Source organism: Meriones unguiculatus, chromosome 8, assembly GCF_030254825.1.
Source record: "Meriones unguiculatus strain TT.TT164.6M chromosome 8, Bangor_MerUng_6.1, whole genome shotgun sequence".
Lineage (NCBI taxonomy): Eukaryota > Metazoa > Chordata > Mammalia > Rodentia > Muridae > Meriones > Meriones unguiculatus.
Window position 1 is genome coordinate 62,522,038 of NC_083356.1, and position 6,013 is coordinate 62,528,050.

The following is a 6,013-nucleotide window of genomic DNA, read 5'->3' on the forward strand; positions in this document are numbered from 1 at the left end:
GGTTAATTTTCATCTTCAGCTTCACTGGATTTTCAGCCTCATAGGACAGCATACCCCTGGTGTTTCCAACAGGTCTCACCGAGGAAGGAACACCCACTCTGGACTAGAGGGCATCATACAGTGATCTGAGGCCTCGGACTGAGGAAAAAGGAAAAAGAGAAGGAAGCGGGCTAAGCAGTGTCCATCACTCTCTGCTTCCTGCTGTGGCTGCAGCTAGGGATGCTCCTGCAACCATGCCCCCTCCACCGTGGACTGTGTCCCCTTAAGCTGTGAGTCAACACAAGCCCTTTGTTCTTATGTTGGCTTTTTTCAGGAAGTCTGTCACAGCAAAGAGGAAAATGACTAATACAACGTACAGTAGCAGAAAAGCGTGTCGGGCCTATGGAATGGCATCCTTTGTTCTATCTCTTCTGCCAGCGTTTGGGGTAAGTACAAGCACACCATGATCCGGTAAGGCCCTGCTTCAAACAAAAGGACATACATTTTGACGTTCTGGGGTGGTTTGAAGGAAAGTGGCCCCCGGAGGCTGACGGAGTGGCACTGTTGGGAGGGGTGACCTTGTTGGAGAAAGTGTGTCACTGGAAGGGGAGGGAAAGGGTGGGCTTTGGGGTTTCAAATGCTCAAGCCAGACCCAGCGCCACTCTTCCTGCTGCCTTCAGATCCAGGTGTAGAACTAACTCTCAGCTACGTCTCCAGCACCACGTCTGCCTGGACACTGTCATGCTTCCCACCATGACAATAATGGATTAAACCTCTGAACTGTAAGCCAGCCCCCATTAGATGTTTTCCTTTATAGAGTCCATGGTTATGGTGTCTCTTCACAGAAATAGAAACCATAAGTAAGACAATTCCCTTTTGGTTCATTTGATTTCTATCATTATTATTAGTAATAGTAGTAGTAGTTTTTTAAAGATTTATTTATTACATATACAATGTCTGTCTGCATGTACACCTGCACATCAGATCTCATTATAGGTGGTTGTGAGCCACCATGTGGTTGCTGGGAATTGAACTTAGGACCTCTGGAAGAGCAGCCAGTGCTCTCAACCTCTGAGCCATCTCTCCAGCCCCGTAGTAGTAGTTTTTTTTAATTTTTATTTTTTATATTAATCACAGGTTATTTACTTTGTATAGTAGTAGTTTTTAAAGATTTTTTTTTTTGAGATTTTATTTTATGTTCATGAGTGTTTTGCCTGCATGTATGTCTGGACATTACATGCATGCAGTACCTGAAGAGACCAGAAGAGGGCATCAGATCCTCCAGGACTGGAGTTGCAAACCTTTGGGAACTGCCATGTGGGCGCCAGGAATAGACCCTGGGTCTCCAGGAGGGACAAGCTGATGGCTGCTGAGCCGTCTCGCCAACCCAGCAGTGGCAGCCTTGTCCAGACAGCACCTCGCTGTGTAGCTCAGGCTTTCCAGGAACTTACTGTGTAACCATGTAGGTGTCATGAGTAACTATCCAAGCTGATCAACTGCCATCTTAGGACATTCAGCTGTGCTCCCTTGCAAAATGTTATCCCGGCTGAGCTTGCTGTCGGTTTACACCCTCCTACAGGCAGAGTAGGAGACGGCCCTGATTGTGTAGCTGTTCTCAATCACCTGACCCATTTGCCCACGGTTTCTGAGAAGGGATAGAGCAACAGAGACTAGGGCCAGGCTCTCTAAGGCAATGGCTCTCTACCCTCCCAATGCGGAGACAGTTCCTCTTGTTGTGGTGACCTTCAACCATAAGATTATTTTGTTGCTGCTTCATAACTGTAATTTTGCTCCTGTTATGAATCATGGTGTAAATATCTGATATGCAACCCCTGTGGAGTTTGAGACCCACAGGCTGAGAATGATGAGCTAAGGCCTCATCCCTGCTAGGCAAGGATTTTCAGATAAAGACGGTCAGGGGAGGGGTGCTCACCTCATCTATGCTCTGTAACGAAGCCCAATCATTCATTGGTTCCCCCAAGGGTGAATCTGGCAGAATCTGTGTCTCAGTTTATTGGGTTGTCATTTTTTGGGGACCACAGGAGACATCAGGGTGGCTGATTTCTGAACTTGTGGAACTCAGAATCCTCGTTCTTCAGTCTCCTGAGCGCTGCAGCCACAGGATTGCTCCACCATGCCTGGCTCAGGACTTGTCTGGTTTTAGCTGGCTCAGCTGTTGAGGATCTCATATCAACTGTGACAGCCACGATCACCATCTCCATGTCACCATCACAGCCTCTTCTCTGCCGTCTGAAATGCAACTCCAGAGCCATCAACAGCACAGCAGAAGGTCTCACTCTGTGAGGTGACACCTCACAGCTCTTCAGTGAGCTTTGGCCTAAGTTAGAGGCTGAGCAAAGAGGAGACAGTTGCTGTATTTCTGCTTTTGGGGCCTTGCTTACTGTTTGTTGTTTCAGCATTACAGACTGGACATTAAAAGTCTGACTAAATCATGTGCTGAAGGCTTGGTCCCCGGCTATTGGGAAGTGATGGAATGGCAGAAGGTAGGGCCTGCTTAGAGGAAGTAGGAACTGGTGCTGGAGCTATGAAGGATATATTGAATCCCTTGGCCATTTCTTATCCCTCTCTCTTTCCTTCATCTGGACAGCCAGTCCTGCTCCACTATGACATTCTGACTCAGAAAGGGATCAGAAACAGTGCAGCCAAGCAACCATGGCCTGAGACCTCTGAAGCTGTGAGCAATGATGAATCTTCACACCCTTGGGTTTACTTTTTAGGTATTTCACTGCAGCACAGCACAGTCAATACAGAAGACCATCACCAAGAAAGATCCAGTGTTTTGTGTTTCTACACAAGCAAACCAGAGACCAGTGCAGACAATGAAACAAAACTTTACCACTCAGAAACCACCAGCTGCCTGCTAAGACGTCCCCACTCCAAGCCCCTCACACACAGTTTCTGTCTCCCTGAACATGACAGCTCACTACCTGTGTTTGCGCTCACTCTCCTCCTTCTCTTTCTGCCTGTGTGTAAACGCTCCTGTATGTGTGCACATGGAATGCAGGAGCACATATGTTCATGTAGACTCTAGAGTCAACACTGGATGTCGTCCTCCTCAATCACTCTCCCTCCACCTTTAATTTTTTGTTTTGTTTTTCGAGACAGGGTTTATCTGTGTAGCCCTGGCTAACCTGAAATTCATTCTGTAGCTGAGGCTGGCCTTGAACTCAGAGATCCTCCTGTCCTCTGCCTCCCAAGTGCTGGGATTAAAGGCATGCACCACCACCTTCCGGCACTCCACCTTATTTTTAAAATTATATTTATGTGTATGTATGTGTGTGCCTACTTGACTATATGTCCATCATGTTCACACCTGGTGTCCACAGAGCCCAGAACAGGGCATCACATGCCCTGAAACTCAATTAATGGAGGCCGTAGATCCAAACCTGGGTTCTCTGCAAGGGCAAACTTAGGGCCTTATGCATCTTATTGCTGAGCTGTATCTTTAGGCCTCAAAAGTTTATTTTGATTGTTTTCAATTACATGTGTAGGGTCGTGTACGTGAGTGCAGTGGGTGCTTGTGGAGGCCAGAGGCATCGGATTCTCCTGGAGCTCAGGTTACACGTGGTTGTTAGCTACTGACATGGCTGCTGGGAACCTACCTCAGGTCCTCTGCCATAGCCTTACACGTCCTTGTTTGCTGTTTCTTGAGGCAGGCTCTCTCTATAGCCCTGGCTGTCTTGGAGCTTACTCTGTAGACCAGCTGGCCTCAGACTCACAGAGGCCCACCTGCCTCTGCCTCTCAAGCACGGGAATTAAGGGTGTGCACCACCTCACTTGACTGCCTTGCACATTCTTATCTGTAGCTCCATTTTCTCCCCCAGATCCCTAATTTTTTTTAAAACTACATTTTATGTGCTTATTTTGTGTACAAACTACATTTTATTTGCTTGTTTTGTGTGTGTGTGTGTGTGTGTGTGTGTGTGTGTGTGTGTGTTCTCCGTGATGCATGTGTGGAGGTCAGAGGAATCCTGAGGAGTTCTCTCCTTCTACCATCTAGAGCCTCGGGATTGAGCTCAGGGCCTTGGGCATGGCAGCAGGCTCCTTTACTCACTGAGCTGTCATGTTGGCCCTTTGTCTTTTCCCCCAGTTATTTCCCCTTCCTCCTTTCTATCTAGGAAATACCTATCTATCTATCTATCTAGCTAGCTAGCTAGCTAGCTAGCTATCTATCATGTGTGAGTGTGTGTGTGTGTCCATCTGTCTGTGCTCAGATTTCCTGGAGCTAGAGTTACAAGTACTTATGAGGCACCTCATGTGGATGCTAGGAACCAAACTTTGGTCCTCTGGAGTAACAGCACGTGATCTTAACAGTTGAGAATATCTGTCAGCCCCACCTTAATCTTTTGAGGCAGGGTCTCTCATTGACCCTGGAGCTCACCAATTCTACTGGACTATCTGGCCAGCAAGTAAGTCCTGGGGAGCCTCCTGTTTCCACCTCCGATGCTGAGCTTACAGGCACCACCATCCCATCCATTTTCAGGTGGGTTCTGGAGGATCTGAACTCAGGTCGTCATGGTTATATAGCACTTTATGAACCAAGCCACCTCCCCATCTCAGTTTTTGGTTTCTGATACAAGGTCTGTCCTGGAAAAACACACAAGTGAGTAGGAAAGTCTGAAAAGGCAAAGAACGAAACAGGATCTGGCTCCTGTATTATACACCCAATTGCTTGAGAAGCAAGTCCAAAAGCCACATCTTGATTTCACCAGATCTTGTGAATAACATGACTGAAGGGTGATCCTGGAGAGAGGGCTAGAAATGAACTCCCTTGTTCCTCTGTGGTTTCTTTTTGTTTGATTTTTATTTAATGTGTTTTGTTTTGTTTTTTTCAATGCCTCTAGGGGCAGGTTTTGTCATTTTATATCCTGGTTGTAGACCCATCTCTCCTTGCCTCTCAGTCCCACTCTTCCTCCTCCTTCCCCCTCCCTTTATTTAGTGTTTAAGTAGTTTGCTTTAGTTATTTGTTTCTGTTGCTGTGAAGAGATGCCATGACCACAGCTACTCTTATATAGGAAAGAACTAAACTAGGGCTGGCTTACAGTTCAGAGGTTTAGTCGATTATCATCATGATGGGAAGCATGGGCAGAAAGCAGGCAGACACGGGGCTAGAGAGGTAGCTGAGGGTTCTACATCTGGATCTGCAGGCAGCAGCAAGAGACATTTAGCCACAAGGCTTAGCTTGAGCCTCCGAAACCTCAAAGCCCACCCCCCTCCCCCAGTGAGACACTTCCTCCAACAAGGCTACACCTACTGCAATAAGCCCACTCTTCCCAATAGTGCCCCTCCCTGTGAGCCTGTGGGGGCCACTTTCATTGAAACAATACCATTGTTCTCATTTTTATTTCATTCATATGAGTGTTTTGGCTGCATACATGTTTGCGCACCACATGTGTGTGATGGCAGAAGAGGTCAGAAGAAGGAAAACATTCATGGAAGTGGAGTTATGGATCCTTGTGAGCCACCATGTGGACGCTGGGAAACAAACAGATCCTCCCCAAGACAGCACGTTCTCTTAACCAAGGAGACAGCTCTCCAACCCTCGTTCAATTTTTAAAAAGAAACATAGAGCAATCTGTTTTGAATTTATATCACTTTAACTCTACCACTAGATTAAAAACTCAGCTCCTGTACAGCCTCATCCTCTTTATGTTGTTGTCCTCACAAATTATATCTTAAGCATTACATGCTTATTATCATAGGTCTGTAATTATTGTTTATGCATCTGCATGGTGACTACTGGGGAAGAGCCGTCACTGCCTAAGCACACAGCAGTGTTGGCTTTGGACTGAAGTGTGTGGTCACATTTCCAATGCAGTTTATTTGTTTCTGGGGCTTCAAGCCACTGTCGAGAGTCCTTTTGCTGTTGTTGCTGAAAGGACTCCTGTTAGCATTTCTTATGGACAGGTCTACAAAATGCACGTCAGAGCAAGGGATGTGAGCCACCATGGTGCATCTTCAAAGGGCCTTCAAAGCTCTGGCCTAGGACCCCAGCTCAAAACACACATTACCA

The 6,013-nt window shown here is 46.8% G+C and overlaps 1 long non-coding RNA gene across 1 annotated transcript; it reads left to right on the forward strand.

The window, feature by feature from the left end:
* Positions 1-17: 17 nt before the first annotated feature.
* Positions 18-3,225, forward strand: LOC110564276 (uncharacterized). Its single transcript, XR_009593721.1, has 3 exons — positions 18-425; positions 660-761; positions 2,022-3,225. It is a non-coding gene; the product is annotated as an uncharacterized LOC110564276 (long non-coding RNA).
* Positions 3,226-6,013: the final 2,788 nt, after the last annotated feature.